The sequence below is a fragment of the Ictidomys tridecemlineatus genome, chromosome 7 (assembly GCF_052094955.1).
Source record: "Ictidomys tridecemlineatus isolate mIctTri1 chromosome 7, mIctTri1.hap1, whole genome shotgun sequence".
Classification (NCBI taxonomy): Eukaryota; Metazoa; Chordata; class Mammalia; order Rodentia; family Sciuridae; genus Ictidomys; species Ictidomys tridecemlineatus.
The window spans coordinates 164,323,171-164,338,979 of record NC_135483.1 but is presented as its reverse complement, the minus strand read 5'-3'; the positions used below and the strand labels follow the sequence as shown (position 1 = coordinate 164,338,979).

Genomic DNA, 15,809 nt, shown 5'->3' with positions numbered 1-15,809 from the left:
AATAGGTAGAAAAATTCAATGATAGATTCAAATATATTGGGAATTCAGTATATAATAGCGGCAACACCCAAAATCAGAGAAGAAAAATGGAATTTTAAATAAGAAGTGTTGTAATAAGAGATGATTGAATTTTAAACAAGAGGCATAGTTTTAATAACTTGGGGATGAAGAAAACCTTTTCTAAATGTGATTTGAAAACCAGAGTCAATAAGGGAAAATATCAATAGATTTTTAATATCCATAGATAAAAATTAAAAATACTCTTGGAAGAGAAAAATAAAATAATTAATCAAAAAACATTTAAAACTTACATCACATCAGAGTCAAAGTGTCAAATTTGGGGAAATATTAATTATCTATAACATAAAATTGGCTGATATCTAATATTTAAAACCAAAGGAAATATACCAATAGATCTATAGAAAATATACTTTCATCTAATATTGGATAAATAGTTCACAAAATAACTGCAAATGCCCTTAAACACAGGGAAAGACGCTCAGCGCTGCTTATGATATTGTTATAGGGCTGGGAAACTGAGACAACACAAAGACACTCCCCCACACACTCTTTCAAACCTCAATTCTTGTGATCAAGTCAAGGTAATTTCAGACAAGTCACTCAGTAACAGGCATGGATTTACTGAAGGGGTAGAAAAAGTGAAAGGGGCACTCTCAATGAAGAAAATGGGTCTTCTCAGAGAAGAGAGGGATAGCATGCCTCTCCTGGATTCCAGTTTTATTACTGGGTTCCAGAGAAGTTTCCAGAAGTTGAAGGAAACTTTCAGAAGTTTCCTTCCCAGATCCACCTCTTGACTGTTAGCAGGATGACATCAGACTTATGAGTCCCCATTGCCATGACCAATCTAGGTCACTTTGGTCCATGCTGACAGTTTTAATTGGAACTTGTTCTTATATTGATGGTTAGGGAATATTATCCTTATCTCCCTGAATTCTGGAATCTCCTCTGTGTAAAGGTCACAAAAGATCTCCCCTTTTATCAGAATTATTTCAGGCTTCAGACAACAGGTAGTTTGCTGAGAAACGTGACATATCCTGTCCACTCAAGTCAGACAGAGCTACAGGTACATTGTTTTTCAAAGGTGAATGTCTGTGGGGGTGGGGTGGGGTGGGGCGCTGGGGTTGTGGCTCAGTGGTAGTGCACTTGCCTAGCAGGCATGATGCACTTAGTTTGATTCTGAGCACCACATACAAATAAATAAAAATAAAAGTCCATCAACAACTAATTAAAAATAAAAAAAGAAAGAAAGTATGTGGGGGTCAGCACAGTGGGCCCATTTAGTAGAATTATTCCCTTAATTTCATGTTCCCACCATTCATGTTCATCTGTCCCGTATTAATATAAAAAAATGCAAATTAGGGGCTGGGGCTGTAGCTTAGTGGTAGAGCGCTTGCTTTACACGTGTGAGGCACCAGGTTCGATCCTCAGCACCACATAAAAATAAATAAAGATATTCTGTCCATTTACAACTAAAAAAAATTTTTAAAAATGCCAGTTAAAGGCATATCAACTAGCATTTCTCATCTATCATATAGCAACAATGCAAAAGGTTAACAAGATGTTCTTTGATGTTTATAGAAATATAATTAAGAACTAATATACATACATGCATACACACATTCTTCCCCATATGAAAAATTAAAAATGGAATAATAAACCCAAGGCCCATGAATACTCACATGGTGAGGCAGGAAAGAGGATTAGTGAACAGGTCTGGAAATCAGTCTTTTCTGAATAAACCTTGTTATTATAGTTTTAATATCAGAATCGTGAATGTTTTAAATAATGATAAGGTAAAATAAATCAAAATGATAAAAGAAATCCTGAAATGCAAAAGAAATCAACTATATCTCTACTTGGTCAATTAGAATTATTTGAAGATATTTAAAGCACAATATAAATATATCCTATGGTAAAAAACACTGCAAAGTAATAATTATATTCTCAATATTGCTATGGTTATTTTATGTACACATACACATTCACACATACTTTTGCTACATTAAAAATAATCTACCTACAAAAATGTTCCATATAATTTTATAGGCAACTTTTTGATCAGATATTCAAGAAATTTTTAATTCTAGCCATATGTAAGATCTTCCCAAAATGAAGCCAACTGGGGGACATCTTCCCTTCTTGTGATAGTAGAATAACAGCCCCCAAAGATATCCATGTCCTAATCTGTAGACCCTGTGAATATTTGTTTTAGCAAAGGGACTTTGCAGATGTGATTATATGATCTGGAGATAGGGATGCTATCCTGGATAATTATCCTGGATTATCTAAGTGGATTAGGCTTTGACCTTATCTTATAAAGATATTTACCTTATACTTTCTTTCTTTCTTTTTTTTTTAATCTGACTTACTTCATGATGTATAGAACAGCAGTTTTCTGGCTGTGCCTAAACCTGAGTTACTCCATTTTGTAATCCAATAGTTTGCCATAAGCTATTCCATTTGAGTTTAAGTGCTGAAGTAAAACGATCCCATACCTTGTTTGTACAAGTAGACAACCACTATTTGCCAAGTATAACCATAAGGCATGAATTGATAAGTTAATCATGTTAATAAAAATGACCACTTGTGGACTTATCAAATTAATCAGAAGCACATGGATGCATGAGTATATCAAACTCAAATAGGAAAAATCAGGCCCATGAGATTATTGAACACACTAGAGCACTCAATGAAGCAATCCCTTCACTAGAAGTATCCTCACCTGGTCAGTTGGTCACTCATTAAGAGCCTTGCCCAGGAAAAATGTCATGATGATGAACCTTTGATTTCCTGTCCCATTGGGCTTCAGCAGAGCACAGTTTCTTCTGCCTGTGATGACATGAATGGCCCACTCCAATCTGACATTCTGAAATTGAAACTGAAACTACTTTGACAACTCTGCTGAACTGGTTCACTCAAATCCTTTTCTGACACCTACAGTGACTTTGAGTTTGCATTCATCTCTCTTTCTGCCTATGCTCTTGACTCAGCATCCTGTAACTCTGAAGCCATTTAACCCTTTCTTAGAATTTCTGTGGTATATATATGCACATTCATATATATATGAAGGATGATGTGTGACTTGAGTATTATGAGAGTTCAATCCTGGAATAAAAGAACTTGTGATTGCCCAGCTTTTCACTACCAAGTGACCCACAAGTACTCAGTGATGAAAGTGGTGTAGCCTGTGAATTTATTGTTATTCAATAAACTCTAACATTGTAGAAAATAAAAACATGTTTGGTCTATGATAATGACACAGATTGCTCATGATCTGGGTTCTATGTAATCACACGTGTCTTTATAAGTGAGGGAGGAAGGTAGGACTGTCAGAGTGAAGGAAGAAGATGGGACCACTGGAAATCTCTGAGTGATATTATTCTGGCTGGAAGGGACCATGAGCCAAAGAATGCAGGCAGTCTCTAGAAGACAGAAGAGCAAAACAAACAAAAACAACAACTGTCTCCCAGAGCCTCTGGAGTGAGCAGTGTGGCCCTGGTGTAATACCTTAATTGTAGCCAGTGAGACTCATTCCAGAACTTCAAGATAATAAATTCATGTTGTTTCAAGTCACTAAATTTGCAGTAAATTGTTACAGCATCATTAGAAACAAACATATCCCTGTATCTTTTAAAAGATTAGCATATCCTGGTTACCAAAACCAAAGATAGTATGAGAAAGTACATAATTGATCTTGTTCTTGAAAAAAGGTACAAACACTCTGAACAAAACATTGGCAAAACAAATTTAGTATTTTTTTAAAAATTTCTCATTATCATGTTGGGTTTATCTCAAGCATATGAGGACATTTTATCATTATGAAAGTTATTAAAGTAATTCACCACCATAACAAATTAAAAAAAAGCCACAAGTAATCTTAATAGGTGAAATAATGCATTCAATAAAATTTAAAATACATTTATGATTGAAAACTAAAAACTCTTGGGCTATAGTGGAATAATTATCTCTTTCATTACAAATAACCATAAATCTAAGCAAAATACATTCATTACTGTTTTCAGATGTTGGGTGAAAGTAACACTTGACTATGATACCTGAGAGATGAAACTAAAATAAGGAGAGCCCCATAGTCATTTGCTTGGAGGCACTTTCTAGATTTGCACAGGGACAGCAGGCTCAGAAAGAGCACAGCAATCCTGCTGAATCAGGGAGAGAGATTCAAGTTCAGGGTCCCTGAGCTGGTTGAAATTTACAGAGCAGAACACCAGAGGAGGGAGCTACAGAATAGGCCTGGATACTACACAGGGGATTCTTTGAGTCTAGGGTCAAATAGTAAGCTATGCATATGCAGAGTGAGAATCTATAAGCCTGAATGAAAAAAGAATGATCAGGGAAGTACTGGTGGAACTACTAGCAAGCAGAACAATTAGTGGAGCTCACAAGGGTTAGGAGTCATTTGAGTTCAAATCAACCAAAATGGAGAGACATCACTGAACGCTCTGGACACTTATAGGGACCCCCAAAAGGGACTCAGCTGGCCTTAACACAAAGGCTATACCAGACCCATCCTAACAAAGCTTAAAGGCAATCCTCAAAAACATCAAGTAGACTTATAAGTAACTAAATGCCTCCCACCACTAAAGAAAGACAGTAAAATTCTTAACATCAACAATGTAACATTAACAATGTCCAGTGTTTAATGAAATTGCTAAACAAAGGGGGGAAAAAAAACCCAGGATGATGGCATTCTTATTCAAGAGGCAAATCAGTTAACAGAAACAGACCCAGAAACCAAAGGGATGATGGAAGTAGTAGATAAAAATTTTATAAATACTTTCAAGGAGTTGAAGAAAACATAAATTTATTGAAGGAACAAAAGACATCATAATGAAGAAAGGAAAACTATAAGAAAGGATTTGATAGAAATTACAGAGCTAAAACAATACAGTATCCAAAACAGAGTATTGATTGGATAGCATTAACAAATTAGACACTGTTGAAAAAAATCAGTGAACTTGAAAAGGGGCAATAGAATGTATACCAAACTGAAATTCAAAAAGAAAAACAGAAAAAGCTTGCAGAAATAATAAACAGCACCTCAAAAATAATAAACAAAGAGGACAATATCAAAAGGAGAAAAGAGATATATTGGGGCAGGAAAACTGTGAAAAAGAAAAAGTAGAACAATATTTTGAACTGAATGGTAAGAAACTCAAAACAAAGTTTGTCAGTTGTAGTTATAGCAATGTGTTGAGAGAAATATGTAGCTCATGTTTTTTTGGTTTTATTTTGTTTTTTGTTTTGGCACTGGGGATTGAACCCGGGGATACTCTACCATTGAACTATATCCGCACCTCTTTTATTTTTTGAGACAAAATCTCATTAAGTTACCCAAATTAACCTCTAATTTGTGATCCTCTTTGCCAGGGGGCGGCTGCAGCAGAATAGCAGGGGGGGGGTGATGAATAACTTGTGTACGTTGATACAGCAGGAATGGAAGCCGTTTATTGTAGGACAACAGAGCTATTTATACATTTTGTACAGCTTATCTTAATTAGCATAAACTAGATACATCAGTCAACCAATAAGGAATCTCCACACTTAATGGCTTGCTTTTGTTACTTCTCAAACCACTCCCTCTGGCATTTTGCCAGGTACCATCCAGACTTGTTTACAAACTCTAACATTTCTCTGGCAAAATACCATGTGTTATTTTGACTTGTCTACAGACCTTAACACCTCTTGCCTTGATCTCCCAATCCCCAAGTCTGGGGACAGGCATGTGTCACTGTGCCTGGCTTAGCTCTGCTTGTATTTGTAAAAGGCATCTTTAAAAATAATTGTCTGAGTTACCAACTTAAAAATCTTGAAAAAGTAGAGGCAAATTAAACCCAAAATTAATAAAAAAGAGAGCAGAAATAAAATAAGAAGCTGACAGATGATAGAGGAAAATCAATGAAATAAAAAATTTGCTTCTTTGAAAGAATAATAAAATGGGAAAACTCCAACAGACTGAAAATAAAACCCACAACAAATTGCCAATATTGGGAATAAGTGAATAATAATTATTATGGATCCTATGAACATTAAAATAGTAATAAGAATATTAAGAAAAAAATATGCAACGAATTTGACAATTTATATGAAATGGAAAATTCCTTGAAAGACAAAAATTATTGAAATGAATACCTGGTGAAATAGAAAATCCAAGTACTCCTATATCCATTAGATTTTATTTGAATTAAAAACATAGTAAAATTTCAAATTTACTTAATAAATTAAAAACAAATTAACACTAGGCTCAGATTCCTTTACCATTAAAGTTTATGAAACATTAGCACAGAAATAAGAATTTTACATTAGATAAGATATAATTTATAATTATGTATATAATTTACAGTATATAATTTGTATAATATAACTCACCTATGAGACCAGTATAACCCTTGCTCCAAAACCAGAAAAAAACATCAAAAGCAAAACACTATGTTGCTCATGAATATTAATGCAAATATTCCATGAAAACATTAACAAATTTAATCCTGCAATATGAGAAAAGGATGCTACTTCATGACCACATTTAATTCATACCAGGAATTCATGGTTGGTTTAACATTCTAAAATAAATTAAGGTAAAACATAAATTAATATAATTGTGTCAATAGTATAGAGAAGACATTCTATTTCTGAATTTAAAAAAAAGCTCTCAGAAAATTGGGATCAGAAAAAAATTTCTTATCTGATGGAAGATATCTATGAAGAACTACAGCTAATATTGTGCTTACCAATGAAAGGTTGAACACATTTCTCTAGAGAAGGAGAACAAGTAAAGATAATCAATACCATCACTTCTATTCAACATTACATTTCTGCTTCTACTCCATGCAATAAAACAAAACAAACAAACAGAAATATGAATAGGAAGGTAAACAGAAAAACTCGCCTTCATTTGTAGACAACATAAATGTGTCTGTAGAAAATCCTAGAGTCTAGGTGGCGGGGAGATGGAGCGAGTGCACTGACATCCTTACATTGGCGCAGACCTGAGTGTCCTTGGGCTAGACAGTGGGACATCCGGCTTCTGATCCACCTTTGAACCACCTTTGAGCTAGCGAAGAAAGAACAAATTAAAAATGGGTGATGTTGAGAAAGGCAAGAAGATTTTTGTTCAGAAGTGTGCCCAGTGCCACACTGTGGAAAAGGGAGGCAACCACAAGACCAGGCCAAATCTCCATGGACTGTTTGGGCAGAAGACAGGTCAGGCTCTGGATTCTCTTATACAAATGCCAACAAGAACAGAGGCATCACCTGGGGAGAGGATACACTGATGGAGTATTTGGAGAATCCCAAAAAGTACATCTCTGGAACAAAAATGATCTTCGCTGGCATTAAGAAGAAAGGAAAAAGAGTAGACCTGATAGCTTACCTCAAAAAAGCCACTAATGAGTAATAGCTACTGCCTTATTTATTACCAAACAGAAATGTCTCTTGGCTTTTTTATGTGCACCATAATTTAATTGATGTGATTCACCAGAAATCAGATCATGAATGACTGACAAAATTATTTTTGTTGGACAATCCTGATTTAAGTAAAACTGACTTGTGGTTAATTAATATTTTGGTTATATTCCTACTTCAGTAAATTCTATCACTGTTTCCCCTTTTTAAAGTTATGGTTAAACTTAATTAGTAATGTTCAGTATTTCACAAAAATGGTGAATGACATCTGAAAACTGGTTTTATATTTAGGTTTATAAAACTGATTATGTGAATATGTTTAAATATGGGGAAAATCCCTTCACTCTCTCAGAACCAAGCATGATTCACATTTGTTTCAATTTGTGTTCATTAGCCTATTAAAGGCAGTGGTTGAAGATAAGGAAGCAGTGTCTACTTTATATTTTTGTTGACCATGCCAATTTAATTAGGATTCCATGTATCTAAAATGCTGTTCTTTCCTTATGGAAAGGCATTTTAGTGTGGTTTATGTATAATATTAAATAAAGAATATTTAACACTTTTCACATTTTATAGTTGATCTATAAGTTCAGATGCTTTTAAATCAGCATAATACAATAACAAGTTAGACTTTACTTTCTAATTCTTTATTTTCTAAGACTAAGTTATCATTCAGGATTGTTTTTAAACAACTATTCAGAAACAATACTATGGAACATCTAGGTGGTTGGTATTGGTGCTTTTGCCAACTTATTAGATGGAAAGATTAAGGTAAAAGAGATATACCCCATCAGTTAAAATTTACAAAATATGTTATCATAAGATTTAAGATAATTAAAAACAATCACAGATCATGAAAAAAAAGAAAATCCTAGAGTCTATAAAAAATTATTGGTACTAATAAGTGAATTTAGTAAGGCTGTGATATAGGTAGGTGTTAATTATTGTTGCAAAAGATTACCTCAAAAATTAACAAGTTAAAACAACAAACATTTGTTAGCTCATGGTTCCTGTGAACCAAAATTTGGGTGCAGTTCAGCTGACTTCCTCTGGCTTGAGTAGTCCCACATGCTGCTATGGAAGTGTCAGCCAGGACTGCATTCTCATCTGAAGGCTCAATAGAAGAAGACCCACTTTCACTATCACTTACGTGGCTATTGGCAGAATTCTGTTCCTCATGGGTTATCGGGTTGGGGATATCAAATTTTCCCATGCTGTCTTTAGACACTTCCATCAATTCCTTGGCAAGCAAGCAAGAGAAAGGCAGCTAGTATTAGTAAGGTAGAAGTCAGTATATTTCTATAATCTAATTTGCAAATATCTCATCTCTTTACCATATTTTGTTTGTTAAAAGAAAGTCACTAGGTCCAGCCCACAAACAAGAGTGGAGCAATATTACACAAGGATGTCAGAATATCAGAAGGGATCCTTGGGGATCATTAGAAGTTGTCTACCACATGCAAAATACATGGACACTATACAAAAAGCATTTTTCCATATTCTAGCAACAAGTAATTAAAAAATGAAAATTTAAAAACACATTTAAAAAGTCAGGCAGGGTGGCATATGTTTGTAATCCCAGTGGCTCAGGTGGCTGAGGCAGGAGGATTGTAAATTCAAAGTCAGCCTCAGCAACTTAGCAAGGCCTTACCAATCAAGGGAGACCCTGTCTCTAAATAAAATACAAAAATAGGCTGGGGATGTGGCTCAGTGGTCCCTATGTTCAATCCCTGGTACCAAAAACAAAACAAAACGAAACAAAACAAACAAAAAAACCCTAAAATATCAGAAATACAAAATACCTAAGGAACAACTTTTATGAAATATGCACAAGCCTGCTACAATGAAAACTAAAAACCACTACTGAGATAAATGAAAACAGATCTAAATAGATGAAGAAATATATCATGCTCATGCACTGGAAAACTCAATATTGTTATAATATCTGTTTTTTTGCCAAATTCATCTGTAGGTTTAATGCATTTTGTCTAAGTTGTTCTGTAGAGTCAATGTAATAGCAATCAAAATCTCAGCAGGATTTTTGTAGAAATTGCAAATGAACTCTAAAATTCACATGGAAATGCAAAGGACCTGGAAAAGCCAAAATAATCTTGAAAAAGAAAAACAAATGTGGAAGATTTAAATTATCTTATTTCAAGTCTTAATGTAAATTCCAGTAATTATGACAGTGTGGTATTACCAAAAGAACAGACAGACTGAGTAATGGAATCATGTGGAGACCAGAAGTCAACTCACACTCACATGACTTTGACAAGGTGCCAAAGCACTTTAACACCTTTAGGAAAGAAATATTAAAGGGATAACTGGATATATGAACATAATGCTAATACTTCACATCATACACAAAAGTTAATTTGAGATAAATCAGAAATGCTAAAATTTCTAGAATACTTAAGAGATTATATGTGCAACTTTGAAATAGGTAAAGATTTCTTTAACAAACCCTTAGAAATCAATTAAACAAAAAAGGATTGATAATATGGAGTAACTGAAGCATTCTACCCTTTAAGAGATGTTTTCAAAATGAATTAGTAAGGTACATACTAGCAAAGAAGATTCCTGATACATATATCTTACAAAGGATTTGTATGTAGAATATACAGATAACTAAAACTCCTACAACTTATTAATAAAAAAGGCATCCTTTTTATTATTTGTACTGGGAATAGAGTCCAGGGACAATTTGCCACTTTCATTCCTAGTTTTATATACATATAAATATAAATATATATATATAGTTTTATATATACACACATGTATAATTAAATATATTTAATATGTAAATGTTTATTAATATATATGTAATACATATTTATAAATAAATAGATATATATTTCTTTTTTAAAAAGTTTTTGAGATAGCTTTGCTAAATTGCCAAGGCTGGGTTTGAAATTGTGATCCTCTTGCCTCAGCTTCCTGAGTTGCCGGGATTGTAGGTGTGGGACACTGCACCCAGCTAAGCAACATAACTTTTTAAAATGAGTAAAAGACCTGAAGAGGAATTTCATGGGAAAGATACATGAGTGGCCAAAAATCATGTAAAAAAATGCTCAATATCACAAATCATGAAGCAAAATTAAATTACAATTATCATGGGTTATCACTGTATATCTGCTAGAATGGCTAATATTAAAAAGACTGACCATTGCCAAATGTTTACAAGAATGTAGAGTAACTAGAATTCTCATTCCCTTTTGGTGGTAGCTTAAAATATTATAACTAGTTTGGAAATCTGCCTGAAAGTTTCTCATAAATCTAAATATAAACCTGTTTTATTACCCAGAAATTTAACTTTAAGGTATTTATCAGCCTTTTTGAGTTGTCTTTGTACCCAGAACCATTATGTTCATGATAAGAACATGTTGGGAGCAAATTTTTTACACAGGTATAATAGATATGGGTTACTAGGCAAAATACACAAAGAACACCAAAAACAAGTATGGATTAATGAGGAAAAGGCAGCTCAAGAGAAAAGTGGCAAACAGGATGAATAGGCGATGCTCAGAAGAGCCTATTTAAAAGGCTTTTCTACCTAACTGGCAATCAAGGAAATGCCAATTAAAATAAGATGGCAAGAAAATTTTAAAATTCTAACAATACCCAGTCTGGGGAGATAATGTGGAAAAATATGAATTTATCTGCTGGAGGAGTGTGGATTAGTATAACCTCTTTGGAGAATAATTTGGTGATGTGTGCTGTACTTGAATATAGGCATGCCCTTTGATTCCACAATTCTATATCTAGCATTACCCTTAAGGAAAAAAAAATGTGGCAACCTAGATGGACTTCAATAGATGAATGCATAAAGAAACTGTGGTATATATACACAATGGAATATTACTCAACATTAAAAAAGAATAAAATGATAGCATTTGCAGGTAAATAGATGGAGTTGAAGAATATCATGCTAAGCAAAGTAAGCCAATCCCAAAAAACCAAAGGCCAAATGTTCTCTCTGATAAGTGGACGCTGATCCATAATGGGGGAGGGCATGGAGAAAATGGAGGAACTTTGATTGGGCAAAGGGGAGAGAGGAAAGGCGAAGGGGTATGGAGGCAGGAAAGATGGTGGAATGTGATGGACATTATTACCCTAGGTACATGTATTAATGCACATATGGTGCAATGTATACAATCAGAGAAATGAAAAGATGTGATACAATTATATACAATGAAACAAAATGCATTCTGCTGTCATATGTACATAATTAAAATAAATAAATTTTTTAAAAAATGTATGCATGCACAGGAACCCTGTTAGTGATAAAAAATAATTCTTGAAGCACATATGTGTCCCCTGATATTAAAACAATTAATTCTATATATTCACACTTTGTAATAACCAGCAATGCAAATGAGCTACAGTTACCTGCAGCACTGTGGACAGATCTCATAATTATATTACTGGAAGAAAAAAAAAACAATTACAAACAATGTGTATTGCATGATGGTGGCATGATGCTGTAGCTGAAATAGCTTGATTTGTTTGGGTCTGGGTAGATGACAGATAGATGATTGATAGACAGAAAGGCAGAATGGATTAGCATAGCATGGTAGTCAGTAGCACAGACTGGAGCTCCAGATTCCTGTTATTTAACTTCTCTGTGTTATAATTTTGCCATTTGCTAAATAAGGATAATTGTAGTATCCAACCCATTGGGTTGTTATAAGGATTGAAAATGAGTTAATATTTGTGAAGTGTTTGTAAAGCACTTAGTGAACCTGCCAGAGAACCTATATCTGTTAAATAAATACAAAAGATAAACATCAGTTTCTGGAGAGTGGTCCTGGGTGTGGCAGAGAGAAATATATAGAAGTCTTCCCACTCAATTTCAAATATTTTTCAAGATGGATGATAGATATGCAGATGTTTTATGTTATTATTTTTGATGGGTCAAAATATTTCAAAATTTAAAAAGGAGTCATAAAATATTTCAAACATATCATCAAACCTTCAGGGGTAAGGGGAAGAAAAGTTATAATTAGAAATTGATACTGTGATATATTTCAGTTATCTGGGAAGAGAACCTCCCTTAAATCTGCCAGTCTGATTTTTGCACCTTCAAATTTGGTAATATTTTCTGGAATGTGTCATGCATAAATTAGGAAACCTCTTACACCTGGCCTGAATTTGAAAGCATCCTAAACCTAAGGGACCAAGCACTAGCCTTGGAATCAAAAAAACCTGTATTCTGTTCACACTTCTGTGGCTGATTCATTTCAAGTCTCTGGGCTGGTCTATCTCCAGTGACATCCTTATGCTTCCTTTTATTTATCTTTAGAATGGATATGTGGTCTTCCATCTATTTCAAATGGCAGGCATGGAACCATCTTTCCTTATCTTCAGCACAGAAGGGAAAGTTAAAATTTCTTCCCTCCCCTCCCCCACAGCCTTTCACTAACTAGCAAAGAAGTTTATTTTATTTTAATGAAGTCTGTGAAAAATGATTCATGCTTGAAAGCAGCCTTTTCCCTTTACTTAATGACAGCTTCAGCTTCTGAAAGTAAGCTAAAAAGTCGAAAAATCCCATGTGGTTTTCAGAACGTAGAGAGGAGCATATGTGCTGTGCTTTCAAAAATTTCTTTGTTAGTGGGTCTATTGTACACATAAGCAAGAACAGTCTAGATCCTTGGAAAGCGAGAATCACAAGAAAAGTCATCTCCTAATTTTCCAATTGTTTGTTTCCCAATTGTTCACTTTAGGGAAAACTGTAAAACCACATTGTAATGGGGAGAGCCAGTCACCTTGATATGTTCATGCTGTTGCATTTCTGAGAAAAAGCATGTGTAGTTTTCTTCCTCCTTTGTCTGACTTCAGAATTCAGAAGAAACTATCTTTTATTTAAAAATAAAACAACCCCCAAAACTGCTTATTCTTTTCCATGCTGTTGGGAATTACATACTGGCAACCAGAGAGTCTGGTCTTTTGGCCCAATTTGTTTGAAAAATAAGAATGTGTGTCCAGCCCAGCTGGTGTGCTAATGGCATCTACACAAGATTTTTTCTCTTATTGTAAAGAAGAGAGTATTTGGCTTGAAAGGTTGTCCTGGCTCATCCTGGTCCCCCACCCCATCTCCTTTCTCTTTCTCAGGTTCCCTGCAGTCAGCCAGCGTGGTGGGCTCCAGATGCATCTCTGGTTGACTGGAGTCCTGGGTGTCCATCTAAACAGAGGTTTGATACAGCTCAGAGCTTATTTCGTCAAGCATGGTTGCTTTTTCTTTTTAAGCCCACATATGCTTGAAGGGGAATTTAATCCTTGCATTTCTGATTTGTTTACACTATAAAGAGTTGTGTTGCGAGAGCGATGTGATGTCTGTGAGACTGTTTGAACATTTTAATAAAGCTTTGTGAAAAATATTTTCTCTTGAAACAGGAAACCAGATTTTGCCATGTGTAAATAAACATAAGATCAATGAGCTCAAAGCTCTCAACCTGGAGACTCCAAACGAAGCCACACTTAAATAATCAATATATTTCTTACATTTGTTTGTCTGAGTACAAAGTTCCCCCATGCAAATGTTATTTCCTCTTTTGCAGATGATTAGCACAGGGCTACACAGACACCACATCACAGGATTCTCAGGATTCACTCATTCTTTCGACATTCATTGAGCACCTGGAATTGTCAAATGCAGATACCAACAGGAGTCAGACAGTTTTAGATCCAAGGAGACTATGGCTTGTGGTCTGGTTCAGAAAATACTTACAACCAAATTATTATGATGCAAGTTGTCAAATGCAATAGCAGTAATGCATTTCAGATATGATAGGATCCCAGAATGCATTTGAGTCAGCCAGAATAAGATCCAGGAGCTTCCTGAACTTTAAGGGATGAGAAAGATTTGCCATCCTGAGTGAGGGAGAGGGCACTCCAGACAAGGAAAGCCAGCATAGATATGCATGCCTGTGTGTGTGTGTGTGTGTGTGTGTGTGTGTGTGTGTGTACTCTCTAGAATGTATGTGCCTATATTATGGAGGTTAGGAAGAAGGATTTTAAAAAAGCAAACAAACAACAAACAAAAAACAAGCAGTTTAGCTAGATGCAGGACAGATGAGAACAAAAGGTGAATGGGAGATTTTATTCTGGGCAGATGGAAATTTTTTTTTTTTTTTAAGACTTAGCTCTTAGGTAACTTCATGGATGATGGACTGGGGAGGGTTGGGAACCACTGGAGTCAACTAGAGCTCTTCCTACCCTTCAGGTTTACCTCAATCTCTGTCCTTGTATAAATGACTCACCAAAAGTCTATGGTGTTTCCAGAAGTAGAGGGAGCCCCTCTGGAAATCAAACAAACCCACATCCTCTGGGAGAAGAGGCTGCAAAGGGATCCTGGGGCCAGATGGAACAGCTGCTTCCTATCATCCAGACTCTTTCCTAAATTCTCACTGTTTCTCACCAGCCCCTATTGCAGCCTTGTGACTTGTTGCTTCTCCACCTTTAAAATTTAGATCCGAGTGGGAAACAAAAACATCCCTTTTCCATATTTCTTTTCAGCATGGCTGAGACAGGCAGTCATTTCTAGAAGAAATTTCATTTTAAAAAGCATAACCATGGAAAACAACAAAGGGAAAAAGGAAAGGAAATCAACAAAGAAAATACAAAAAATTGTAAAATAATTATGCTTTTAAAAATGTAGATTTTTGTGTCCTAAGATAACCAAGATTCCTGCCAGCCCCTGGCTATACTCTATGTTCTCCCTGAAACTGTTATGGGAAAACTCTTAGCTCTCTTATCTTCTGCCCTGCCCCTTGGGATTCCAGGATTACAGACATGGGGTAGACACTTCACACTGTCAATACTGCAGTAGGCAGTCCCCAGGTGGGCAGCGGGGATCTGGCTTTCCAGGGTGTCAACCTTTTTTGGAAGAAACGATTTTTCCTGGAGATACTTTCAGTCTCTCTGTGGTGATCCTGGCTCAGGGTTAAAGGCCCTAGCAATTTGAATAGGGGCACAGTATAAGCCTTGTCCCCAGAGTGGGAATATAAGATCCAATGTTTCAGACATGTCTCTTACATAACCCTTGCTTCTACCATAAATAACTGCGTTCAAATGCAGACCTTTTGTTACCCCTTGTGAAAACTATCACACCAGTCTGGCTTATGAATGCTGTGGCATTTTCTTTTTTAAAGCTTAATTCTGATCTAATTGTTTTTCCCATCATCTACCAGACTGAGAATCTGGTGAGCAATACCAGTCCAAATGCCCAGGCAAATCTCTCTTACTCACACAACTTGTACTTTAGTCCAACTACAATAACCAGACATACTATTTCCCAAACATGTCTTTGCTCACATGGGTCCTTCTGTGGGTTATGCCCTATTTCTCCAATTCAATGGGTTGAAAATCCA

The 15,809-nt window shown here is 35.3% G+C and overlaps 1 long non-coding RNA gene and 1 pseudogene across 1 annotated transcript in view; one reads left to right on the top strand and one right to left on the bottom strand.

The window, feature by feature from the left end:
* LOC120892789 (uncharacterized) overlaps nt 1–15,809 on the bottom strand; it is a 227,707-nt gene that overhangs the window by 121,543 nt on the left and 90,355 nt on the right. Inside the window, exons 6-7 of the long non-coding RNA XR_005737561.2 lie at nt 8,591–8,680; nt 6,926–7,090 (exon numbers count right to left, since the gene is read on the bottom strand). This is a non-coding gene — a long non-coding RNA (uncharacterized LOC120892789). The remainder of the gene's footprint in view (nt 1–6,925; nt 7,091–8,590; nt 8,681–15,809) is intronic.
* Nucleotides 7,109–7,537, top strand: LOC101975846 (cytochrome c, somatic pseudogene; annotated as a pseudogene).